A 12,815-nucleotide genomic window follows, 5' to 3' on the forward strand; every position below is an offset into this window, starting at 1 on the left:
CCAACTGATTTCCGACTACTTTTTTCTACCTACTATTCATTTACAACTACATGTTGGCTTTAATTTATCGATACAAAACTGAGCTAATGCATCAAATAATCTTGGGTGCTATTCAAAATGCTGCAACTCCTCAGATGCGTCAACAGATGCACTGTCCTAGCTGCAGTTTCATACCATAAATATTAATTGGTTTTTAAGTTATATTCGCTTAAGAGGTTTCACTCATTACCGATCAATTATCACCGAAACACATATAATATTTTAAGGAAATAATTTCTTAGATTTATCTAGTTAGTAGGTGTCTGCAATGATTGATATTTTCGAATACGAATGGAATATAAATTTCGGAAAAATGGCTTCGCATATCGAACCGAACATTAAATATCTGATCGCAGAAAAAAAATCAAACCAAAAGTTACCAAACACGGTTAGTCTGTTTTTTGTTCTTGTTTTTTTTTTTTTCAGAACATCTGGAATTTAAAAATAATATTTAACTAGAATTGCACAATAGGCTCTAGTGAAAAATCCAGAATAGATTTTACAGAGGATTCCGCATACCACATTTTCAACAGACAGAACCTGTATGAAAACGAACAGAGCTGCGAATAGACAAAACGAACAGACAAAACGTCCGAATTACTAAAAAGCTCGAATTATCGAGTTCGCAAAAACTTCGAAAACATTTTGTATCACAGTAAATTTATTTGACGAACGCGTGTATGATAGATGCTAAATCTCAGCTGAAACTGAAGTAAGAACGATGCTTTTGCCCGGTTTCTTCACGTCCTCGGCTTCACGCATCTTCATTGAAGAGAAGGTCCCTCTTCAGTCTTCACAAAACGGACCCGTCACGTTTTGAAGATGCTTCGCTTCACAGCCCATGTCTTGTATCCCTGTGGTGAAGCTGCAGTGAATTTGGAAATTTAGGTGTAGTAGACAATTCCGAATATAAGTTTTTTGAATACAAATACGAATCCAATGAGAAAATATTCTATGCGTTTTCGAAATTTCTAATATTCGCGCACGCCTACTAATTACATATGTATGGGTATGGTGTACTTACTTAAAAGCACCTTTATTTTCAACAGTTTTTCCGGCAAGTTTTGAAGCTCCGAAAGTGGCCAAACTTAAATGTAATGAATTCTGTTAAAAAAAAAAAAAAAAACTCTCACGTGAGTTACTTTCATATATTCTCCACTCGTCTCATTTTAGGCCACATAATGAACCAGCTACAAAATAAAGAAAGGGCTTATATAATGCAATATAAAACTGCTACAAACTCATAACTGTTCTAACGAGTGCCACGTGAAATTGCGACCATCTAGGTCACTTAGTACATAAGTTTCTACTGCAGCGCTCGGGGGTGCGGGATAGGTTCCAGTTATGGCAGCTGGATTTTTATGTCAAAGTCAGGAAAGCTTTGAAATAGCGGAAGGCTCTGTTTCCGCAGTTTATATAATTGAGACCTTCCATGGTGGCCGCATGCCCCGCGTTATTGAAGGCTCCTTTTATGTCGGGTGCTAGTACTATGCATTCTCCAATTCTTGGTATTTCACTGAGGACTTCGTCCTTTATTTGTAGTAGCATGTCTTGCATGGATATCCCTTGTCCTGCATGTAGTTTGTGGTCCTTTCATTGACCACTCTGTTGTATATCTTCCCTAGCCAAGAGGTTAGGGAAGTTGGTCTTCAGTTTTCAATTTGCAGCCTTTTGCCCGGTTTTGGTATCATAATTACCTCTGTGTGTTTCCATTCTGTCGGCACGATTTCTTTTTTCCAAATTTCGTTTAGATATTTGGCGAGTTTGGCGATGGCTGCGTCTCCAATGTTTATCATTATTGTGGCAAAGACAGAATGCGGATGCCTAATCCGCAATTTGAGCCCTCTAATGTGGGCTCGGCAGAAGAAGACACCAACCGCTGAACCACTGCTGCATGGTACTATCATGAACAGAGTCATTATGGCGCCTGTACGTACGCGGATACCGTTTGGACTCAGTACTGGGCTGAAAAAGAAAAAACGTACCGCAGTAAGGTCGACCCTTAATTTGTGACATACTTCATTGCCTTGGGTGCCTCTAGCGTTCTCATTAAAAGTTTATTAATTAGATGAAACTGAGGGTCAGGCGCTGGGCTGTCGAAGTTGGGAGCGCTGGGCTGTCAGTAAGCTCCTTCACACATGACGGGTCTGAAAGCAGCGACGTAGTGGAGCATCCACCACTCGAGAACACGGTAGCAGGGTTTTCCGGGTAATGTTCCAGCGCCCGCACGGTGCGTGCCCCCGCATTCCTTCTCCTCAAGTACGTCAGCTGTCCCATCTTTAAGAAAGTATGCGGCATTGTCTACGCGCTGGAGGGACGACCACCACGGCATTTAGACAACCGCTTCCCCTTCACCGGTATCATCAAAGCCAGTACTTGCCTCCATGAAGAACTCGGACAACCGACGGACGTTTGATATACCAAGCAACTTAGATAACTAGAGCAGTTTTTAGAATGCCCCCTGCTACCGCTACTCGACACCCAATTTAGTCAAAACTTTAAGCGCACTGTATTTACGTGTCTATGCACTTCAGTAGCTAGGAATGCTAGCGAAGACCTTTGGCTTCGTTGAGTCTTTGCTACAAGAATTTTATTAAAGGGAGAAGGGGGGATCAGGCTGTGGTGTGCTGACAATAATGAAAAGCGCTCGCTATATTTTGTTGGACTATGACCCGCTGACAAAGTTTACGCCAGTTTTCTTTGACAGTTCAAAAATTGTGAGTCTAAGTTCGCAACGATGTTTTTATCAACCTTCCGCATAATTTTGCTGCGAAGGCCACGGCGACTCTTGCGCATGTAATTAGGTACAGCTCTTTACAACCAGGTTTTAGACACAGGTAAGCAGCACTATAGGCACTTCTGTAATTACTGGCCTGTTGCGCAAATCACAAAAAAAAAAACAAGAATCATTGGAGCGCACATGGTGGCTTTAGCATAGACTGCTGCCCTACTTTGTTTTTTAAATCGGTCCCAAACCAGGTTTCATTCACACTCCTTCTTCTCTCCGACAAGATGACCGATATGATGGAGATGTACAGATGAAAATGACGTTCATTCTCAGTGCTTAGAGTAATTCATTTGTTTGTTCATTTATTTCTATAAAATGTATAATAAAGAGAACGCTAACTGAAACGATATATCAGAGAGATATGATAGAGGTGCAAGGCTTTTAAGAAGACAGACCACCAGATAATATGAATATAGCTAGAAACAGAACACCACGTAATGTTAGGCAGAAAGTAGTTTAAAGTTGATACCACAGGGATAGCCTATTTTCTTCGAAATCAAGAATTATTTAGAGCGCCCTAATATTGTCGCACCAGCAATATTTAGACAAAACTTATACGAAGGCCACGCTTTCCTCGCGCACGTGATTGGCCAATCTATGAAACAAAAAATAACAGGTGGTGGTGGTTATATTTGCAATATTTGAGAACAATAAATCGAGTTTTGCTGAATGTTACTTGGTAAAGAGCACTAGTCCAAACATCAGGACAAGAGAGTTTATGTCCCACTGCGTGCGCCGTCCGAGAAAAAGTTAAGATTACGATAAAAGCCGCCTGTATACCCATTTAACCTCACATATCACAAGTGACATACTGATCACAAACTTTATGGTTATAATGAAATGCCTGAAGCTCATATAAACCGGGCCGACTGGTCCAGCAATTATTCTCGCAGTGGATTCATTCCAGCAATTCAAAGTCGAGCTACTTATTGCTGTCCTTTAAAGGTAGGAGACGCGAGCGTAAGGGAGCTGCTTTGATGCGTTCGCAATATTCTTTTCTATTTACTGACGTTCATAAGGTTTTCCAAGTAGGGAATATTATGCACCCTGATTAATCATTTGAAAGTAGATCGTGCTGTAGTACGTCAACCATAACTGGGCATTAAAATATCTAACTCGGAACTATTTAATTATCTAAAAACACTGCTGCTGTGACTGCACTGAAAGAACAGCGGCTCGTATTTTGTTCGCATTTAAAGATTGTGTAAAGTGACACCAAACAGCAATTATTTCCAATATTGAACCCCTCTGGTATTCTCTTAACTTATAACTAGGTTAATTGACATCTGATATCTGTCACTCTCTTTCAGAAAGATGCACCACCCTGTGATAGCGCTAATAACTGCCCGAATCCAATCGGGCTTCGATGTTTGAGTGCGCAAGACAAGAAACTTCAGCTAAAACGTCGTTTATTATCATGCATATTCCCTTTTTAGCCTGTCGACCACTGAACTCAAGCGTATTACAGCCATCTTCACAGATTTTGACGTGACCAATATCACCGCTTCATTATATGCGCGCTACTCATGTCAGCCTTCCTATTTAGATTCGCACTGACGCCATGCGACGGTGCAACTTCACACGTAATACTCACGGTAGAACAGAGCGAGGGCAACGTTTCATATTTCATGTCAGATCCAACGAATGAAATTCATCAGAACGGTCTAATAAAGTTAGCGGCGGCTAATCTTGCTGTTAATGACAAATGAGGGTGGTTTGTTGGTATTTTAAGGCGAAAGACTTTTTAGGTTCGTGGCGAATATCTAGCGACTACGAGATGTGTGAGTTTTGTCAGCGATATTCTGCAAGATGTGTCAGCGAGAAATGGCGATAAGTTCTGACGTCGACATAATATCCCCGGTAAGGACGTCGCTATACGTTCTGACGTGAAAGCAAAAGAAAAGAAACTAATTAAATTATAACGATTACAGAAACACGGCAGATAGAGGAAGAAGAGGAGCTGTTTTATTTTATTTATTTAGGAAATACTGCAGACATATTACATTCTCAAGCAGGAGAGGTCGTTTACATCAGATGTCATGTAGTTCGAAAACAGTAAAATAAAGAATTTTACACAGCGATGAACTGATAACACAAAGAATACATTTCACAGTACAGCATATGACACTTCAACTGAGAGGCGACAAAAACGGCGAGTCAATCGGTAGGGCGTTCCAGTCTGCGATTGTGCGTGGAAAAAGCGAGAATTTGTACACATTAGTTCGGGCAAATATAGGTGATAAGGCAAGACAGTGCTTATGGCGAGAGGGTCTGGAGTAATCTTTTTTCAGGTATATTTCGGGTTTAATGCCAAGTGTGGAAAAATATAACGATTGAAGGAAGGCTAGAGGGGTTTTCTTTCTCCTTTCATTTAGTGGATCAAGGCCGCCAAGAAGAATCATAGATGAGGGTTAGTCACGGCGTCTGTATCGATTAAAAATAAAACGGGCTGCTGAGCGTTGAATATTCTCATTTTTTGGGGGTATCATCCGATGTATAAGGGTCCCATGACACACAGGCATATTCAAGAGTGGGTCTAATATATGCTTTGTATGCCTTAAGTTTTAATGGGCTTGGGCACTCACCCATGCGATGTTTTAAAAAACTCAGCTTTTTACGTGCTGTAGATCATATACTGTCAATGTGTTCTGTCTATTTTAGTCTGGATGTAATCGTTACGCCTAAGTACTTATATTCATTTACCTGTCTGACTAGGTTTCTGTTAAAATATCTAGAATATAGTGTCTGACGATGAAGCCAAAGGAAATAAAGTAATGAAATTATAGCGAGCACAAAAACACGCAAGATAGAGGAAGAAAATGGACGAAAGGCTTTCGCCACCAAGCTCTTGAGCGAACTTAAGAGCAGTCTTGCATTTTTTTTTTTTTTTACAAAATATAATAAGCGCGCAACACAAACTAACTCTTGTGCTTTCTAAAATCGCCATACCCCTCTTCGGCGGGCTTTTTAACGCATATCCATGCTGTATTCAATATTTTAAGCGTCTTCCTACAAAATATAAGATTTTTTCAACCCATGAAGTATTCATTACAAACAATTCATTACCTACGCAAGAAGCAGCTGTTAGCATATTCACGCGTGAAAGAGACTACGAATGCTCTATTTATTATAACAGAGCTCGATATTTTCAATACTGGCTCATAATTCTTCCGGAGCATAAATAAGAGTAGCAACAAAAACCAATTTTTCTTTGCACGTCTTCAGGATGGCGACCAGCCTGTGTCTCGGCCCGTTTTCGGTGTGCCCAAAGTTTTAGTAGTTGCAAGTCGGGACTTGGCTGATCTTCGTTCACTGTAGTTGTAATGGTGTGATCCTTGAGTACCGTTTGAGGGGCCGTAACTAGAGCATTCGGACTAACTGAATGCATTCGAGTATCCTCGTACTTCATCCCAATGTGGAACAGACGCTTTCTTTCGAATTTTCTTCATATGTCCCAAATTAAGACCAATGCTTTTGGGGACGTGGTCGCTACCCCACGCTACTAATTCCGCCTGCCATTGTGGTGCACCAGGGCCCTTCCACCATGTCAAGTCTGGTGAGCGTGTTTGTGTTGCATGTAGTGTTGCGACTCCTAGATGATTTAGCAGTGCAAATTACATTTCTGTGAAGGCAGTATGAACTTGTTCACCCCTTTTAGAATCATAATCATATCCCCATACAATGTGCGGAGCGTTAAAATCTCCACCGATTAGTATCGCAATTCCAGGGTATGAATGGCGAATATGCTTAACCCATCCAAGATTAAGTACCGTGTTTCTTGGCCGAGCGTACACGGACACTAATATAAGGGGCGTTTTGTTCAGACGCGTGAGTACAGCAAATACTTCCTGCTGAGTGCTGCACCACTTGCTCAAGTCAAGTGGCGTTTGGGGAATGTTGGCCCTAATATAGACGGCAGCTTTTCCTGGTGTTTCGGCCTCTGCTCTTGCTCGTTTATCAGGGATAGAAGGACACTGGTAACCTATATATCCTGTTATTGAATATAACCTATTGTGCTCCTGTATCAAGAACGCCCATGAATGCAGCTGCCGTACAATAATTTTGTCTTTATTTCCCCAACTTTATTAGAGAGCTCTCTGCAGTTCCATTTTATAATCTGTTTCCACTTGTTTCGGCTACTTCTATCCATAATGTAAGCTGCTCTGAATGAGCTGTGTCAGTTGCGTAAGTGTGTCCAGTACCGCCTTCCAAATAGGTGTGTTATCGGCAGGTATACAATTCGGAGCATCTACTAACCTTGCTGTCGTACTGCCTGCAAGCGTTTATTTCTGTTTTTCTGAGCTCTCCTTTCGGTGTTGGGTTATACGTGCTTTCTTTTGTCGCAGCTGTGTAATTTGTTCTGAGAGCATCGCAATTTCTCTTTCTATTGCATCCTGCTGGCTTGTGCAGTCTTTAAGGTCCGGGAAATCATCAGCAGTGAATGCCACTGTGCTCGGTTTTGTGCGTCGTCTATTCTTTAGCGTAGAAGCAAAAGATGCACTGTTTTGTGCAACCTCCTCAACAGGCTCTTCTTCTTCAGGCAGGTCATCAAACAGCTCTTCGGCCAGAGCTGCAAATCTGTTTTTAACCATTAACGGTGCACATTGTTTATGTCGTCCACCCCTTGCTAACTCGAGCTTTCGCTTTTTTGTCGGACACTGAGAGGAAGTGATATCGTGATAATCAGATTTGCATAGGCCGCATTTGAATTTCGCTTCTCCAGATTAAGTTTTGTATTCGGGGTTAACTCCATATGGACAACATTTCTGCATATGGCCTTCTCTGTAGCACCTGTAACAGTGCACCGGTCTAGGTTTGTACGTTTGGGTCGCACTATGTGGCCATTGCAGTAAAATCTGTCCGGAAGAGTATCCGGTCCCTGTAATGTGATGAGAAAAGTGCCTCTGCTCCCCATACGACGTGCGGCTAACAAAGTATGGGTTTGTACGTTTTGGGTCGAACTATGCGGCCATTGCAGTAAAATCTGTCCGGAAGAGTATCTGGTCCCTGTAATGTGATGAGAAAAGTGCCTCTGCTCCCCATACGACGTGCGGCTAACACAGTATGTGTTCCTGATATGAGCTCTCTGGCCACCGTATCCGGGGAATCTTGTAGGTCTAGGTTATAGACGACACATCGCTGAGTGTTCGGACCAGACGCAAAATACGTCTGGATAGGAAGATGCTCCTCTGTCGTGATTGGAATCTGCGTTACTGTGATCATTTTGCGTGTATCCTCAATGGTGGCTAAATGTACTCTGACAGTATTAGATGCCCTGTGGCTTACAAACCCCTGGTAGCCTGTGGTACCAAGCGCTGCGTCTATTACTCTCTGCATAGCCCTGGTGGGTATCTTAGTGATATCAAACTGCACTGTTGGTCTGATATGCACTCTGAAGGATTGCTGCAAGGCTGGTGTTAGATAAGCAGAAGCTAGCTTATCAGGGGCGGCCCTTACCTTCTTTGCCGGTGGTGCGTTGACCGGCGGCCCAGGTAAAATTGTGGTAAACAGAGTGACGGCACAGGCACGCCGATATGAAAAACAGCTGGCTCATGGGAGATGGGATGAGTGGTGCAGTTGTTTGGGCTCAGGAACGACTAACAAGGCCCTCTGGAGGACTTTCCATGGCATGGAAAAGAGGCGGCAGGTTAAAGATCATGCAGAAAGTATTTTACTCGCATACAGCTTACACCAGAGGAATTTGCAGATCAGGCTGCTGCCCTTTTCTTTCCGAACCGCGCACATTATCCGGCGCCTTCACCGACAGTGGATGCGGTTGATAAAACAGGAATAACACTACCATTTACTAAATTGGAGTTATTGGCGGCTATAGAAGAAGCGAATGGTAAAACTGCGCCTGGACATGACGGTATTCCTTATGAAGTCTTCAAGAATTTAGAAGGAGCAGCAGTTCAAAAGCTTGTTGGATGTGAAAAATGAGGTAGGCAAGGAGGAGACATTCCACTCGGCTGGAGACACTCGGTGGTGGTAACAATACCAAAGGCTGGGAAACCTCCCACGAGCCTAGAATCTTTGCGGCCTATCTCACTAACACCCACAATTTGCAAGCTCTATGAAAAGATGATAGCCACCCGCCTGTCATTGTGGTTGGAAAGTAATAAAAAATACCATGCTCGACAAATTGGGTTCCGACCAAACCTTGGCACAGAAAATGGACTGGCTATGCTCGCTGAAGAGGTCATACACGTGTCGCCTTATAGCCACCTAGTGCGCACTGTAGTGGCTACCGACGTGGCGAAGGCATACGACAACGTGTTACATGCCAAGATTCTTAGCAACATGGAATGTATGGGCATTCCCTTGCAAGTCATAAAAGCAGTACATAATCTTCTTAAGGACAGGACGTTTTATATCCGGAAAAACGAAAACAAATGGGCAATTACACCTCGAACAGAGGCGTGCCACAAGGGTCACTGTTAGCACCTTTATTATTTAATATCGCACTGATCCCATTGGCGTGGAAATTATCTAAAATACCAGAAGTGCGGTTCTTGATATACGCAGATGATGTCACGATTTGGTCCGCTCATAAACAACTTGAGAGACAGAATCGGTATTTGCAAGCGGCTTTAAATACCATAGATGAGTACGTCCAAGACGTAGGTCTGGAATTATCACCTCAAATGTCCAGGTACATTCATGTTGCCAACAAGAATGGAAGAAAACAATTGGCAACGCAAAGAGTCACCCTAAAGATTGGAAATCAGGCACTGGAAGAGGTGGACGAGTTGAGAGTTCTTGGCCTAGGAATTCACAAATCCGGAAAAGGAACACAATGGCTTCATAAGGTGAAAAAAGTAGCTGCGACTTCCTTAAACTTGATAAACGCATTTCGTCTAGGGGAGGAGGAGCTCGAGCAGACATGGCAAGACGTCTTGTACAATCGGTGTTACAGCAGAGGATACAATACCCCAATTCCAAAGACTCACGAGGCGGCAGTGGGCGAAATTGGAAACAATATATAGAAACACAATGCGCACTATCACGGCCTTACCAAAACTTACCCCTATCCCTATTCCCCAAGAGTTTGCACGGATAAATACGTGACAGAATTAATTGAACAGCGAGAGGCAACAAGGGATATGAAGCGAAAGTAGGTTACGCTCATAGCATCCTTGTAAAACGAAGTGGCAGTTCAAACACAACCAATGGCTTACCCCCCTCCGTGGGAAATCACGACTAGTACAACAAAAAGACCACTCGGCTTCGTCGCTGGCATCTCGACCTCTGGTTGATGCACTTCTAGGTACCTGCATTGCTTATACGGAAGCATCAATTATAGAAAATGGCGGTAGAACAGATGTTACTAGTACAACACACAACGAACTAAAGGTACATAAAGAATATGTTTCAGAATACCCGGACCCACTTGTGATGGAACTCTATGCAATCCGCGATGCTATGGAGGCCATACATAAAATAGATTCCATAACAGAAGCCCACATCTATACAGACTCCTTAGCCACCATAAAACAACTGAAGGAAGTGACGAAGACGCTATGTGTTACTTAGGAAATCCACGCACTCAATAAAAAAACAAAGATAAGCATCCAGATAAATTGGGCACGAGACAATGCTGAGAACGCTGAGCAGAGAAAAGTTGACCGCCTCACACACGAAGTTCCAAACACTAATGCGCCCCCACCAAGCTCCCTTTCGATGCCCGCTCCGCTGTTCCCATCTTAGCATCCTCTTTCAGGAAAAGTACACGTGCCCTCGTTCCCCCGTGTACATTCCCACTCCCTCGTAACCTAACAAGATTGGAGGAGGTTTCCCTTCGAAGCATAAGAGCTGGGCCGACCCTAACCCCGTCGGTAAAATGCCGATGGGAATCGCAACAGACATCGGACCAACCACATGCCCGAAGTGTTCTTCCACACCAGCTGCAAAGTGGCTGTTCGCCACCTGCTATGGACTTGTGCAGGAACAAGGGCATCAAGGACACAGATGCTGCGCGAAGTGGGACTAACCACAACTTGGGAAGAGGACTTTTCTAAATGGCTCACCGACAACGTTAAGAGCGGGAGTCTGCTCCGGTTCCTCACGGAAAACCATTTACATGACTTTCTACAATATGCCTTATGGCAAGAGTAAAACGTGAGAGGTTCTTCTGTTCTTCTTCTTCAAATCTTCCACACATCTCCAAGGTGCTCCTCGATTCGGCAGGCGACGTGTAGTTCACACACAACCTCACAATGAGACGAAGGCCGACGAACTTGCAGTAACTTCTGCAGTAATTAACTTTCTACGACGCGAAAACAAGATACAGAAAACTTATTCACACGAGACAGAGAGGCGACACACTTTACAAAAAGAGACTGAGCGAATAACTAACTGCAATACGAGCGCATTGCTCTTTTTACGACTTCTCAGTCGGGGCCTCCCTGCTACGCCGTCTTCGTCGATGACTAACCTCAGCACAAGAACCAGAACCGTCAGTAACTGCGCTGCGCGCTCTTAAATAGCCAGCGCCGAACCATCTACGCGCGTAGGAGGAACGGAAAACAGCTTAGCGCTGCCAAAGCTATGCCTTCCCCCCTTGGCCTTCTGGAGAGGCCTCGAATTTTCTCGAACATGGTTAGCACGCGAAGCGCGCTAACCATGTTCTCTGCGCGAAGCGAGGAGGAGGGCCGGGACCGTGCGGGGGAATGCACGCTTGACTCCGCGCATGGCGACTAGGGCGAGGAGGCGCAGCGAGGTGGCCGAGGTGACGTAATCGGTCGCGTCGCTTTCACGTAGCTTGGAGAACATTCCATCGTCGTTTTCTGCGGCGCTCGCGCCGAAACATTAACGAAAGGGCCACCGCGGCCTTACAGCAAGCTTGCGTACAAAAAAAAAAAGAAAAAAAACAAAAAAAAAAAATGTGTTTCAACTTACAACTGCTGGAAATGCTGTCCTGGGCCCTTTTTCCCCACCGATGGAAAACATCTTTTTTGTCAAGTACGTCACCTCTCGTCAAATTTAGTCACAGTGCTCTGCATCATTCATGTACGTAATTATTACACAATGGGGCACCTGATGCACTGCCAAGAAATATTGGCAATACATTATTGAAGCCTAAGCTCTCTTGGTGAAATCAATGGGAAGCGAAGATTATTTTCTCAAAATATAAGAAAAATTTTGATCGCTTACATCATATTATCTCAATTATAACACACTGGTTCACTATCAGAAAACTGGAAGGCAGCGGTGGTCATAGCACAATATTTAGCTAAAGATCAACATAAACCTAAACGCCAACATATGTCTCCTAAATCAACATCATGATAAAAACGGAAGATGTGATATTTAGTCATCTTGTTACTTTCCTTGGTCTGAATAATAGACGGCACTGGTGATGCGATTAGATAGCGGAAGTTCTCGAAGAGAATAGCTTATCTTCTATTATTAGCATGGGGCATTAGAAAGTCGTGTGTGTGTGCATGTGTGCGTGAGTGTGTGTGTGTATGTGTGTGTGTGTGCGTGCGTGCGTGCGTGTGTGTGTGTGTGTGTGCGTGTGCGTGTGCGTGTGTGTGTGTGTGTGTGTGTGCGTGTGCGTGCGTGCGCGTGTGTGTGTGTGTGTGTGTGTGCGTGCGTGTGTGTGTGTGTGTGTGTGCGTGCGTGCGTGCGTGCGTGCGTGTGTGTGTGTGTGTGTGTGTGTGTGTGTGTGTGTGTGTGTGTGTGTGTGTGTGTGTGTGTGTGTGTGTGTGTGTGTGTGTGTGTGTGTGTGTGTGTGTGTGTGTGTGTGTGTGTGTGTGTGCGTGTGTGTGTGTGTGTGTGAGAGAGAGAGAGCTCCTTTTTGTTTCTGAGACACTTTCACCACTGCCTTCAATGCGCATTTTTAATGGTCTCCAGATTTTATTTTTTTTACTTTGCTGAACCTTTAGATAGCACTAACCGCTACTGCTGGTAAATTACCAGAGTCGGCTAAAAATCACTTTCATATTCCTAAAAGCCGCGGTTCTTAAACAGCAGCCTTAGTGTAGGA

This window comes from Amblyomma maculatum, chromosome 2 (assembly GCF_055883805.1).
Source record: "Amblyomma maculatum isolate TAMU_Amacu chromosome 2, ASM5588380v1, whole genome shotgun sequence".
Classification (NCBI taxonomy): domain Eukaryota; kingdom Metazoa; phylum Arthropoda; class Arachnida; order Ixodida; family Ixodidae; genus Amblyomma; species Amblyomma maculatum.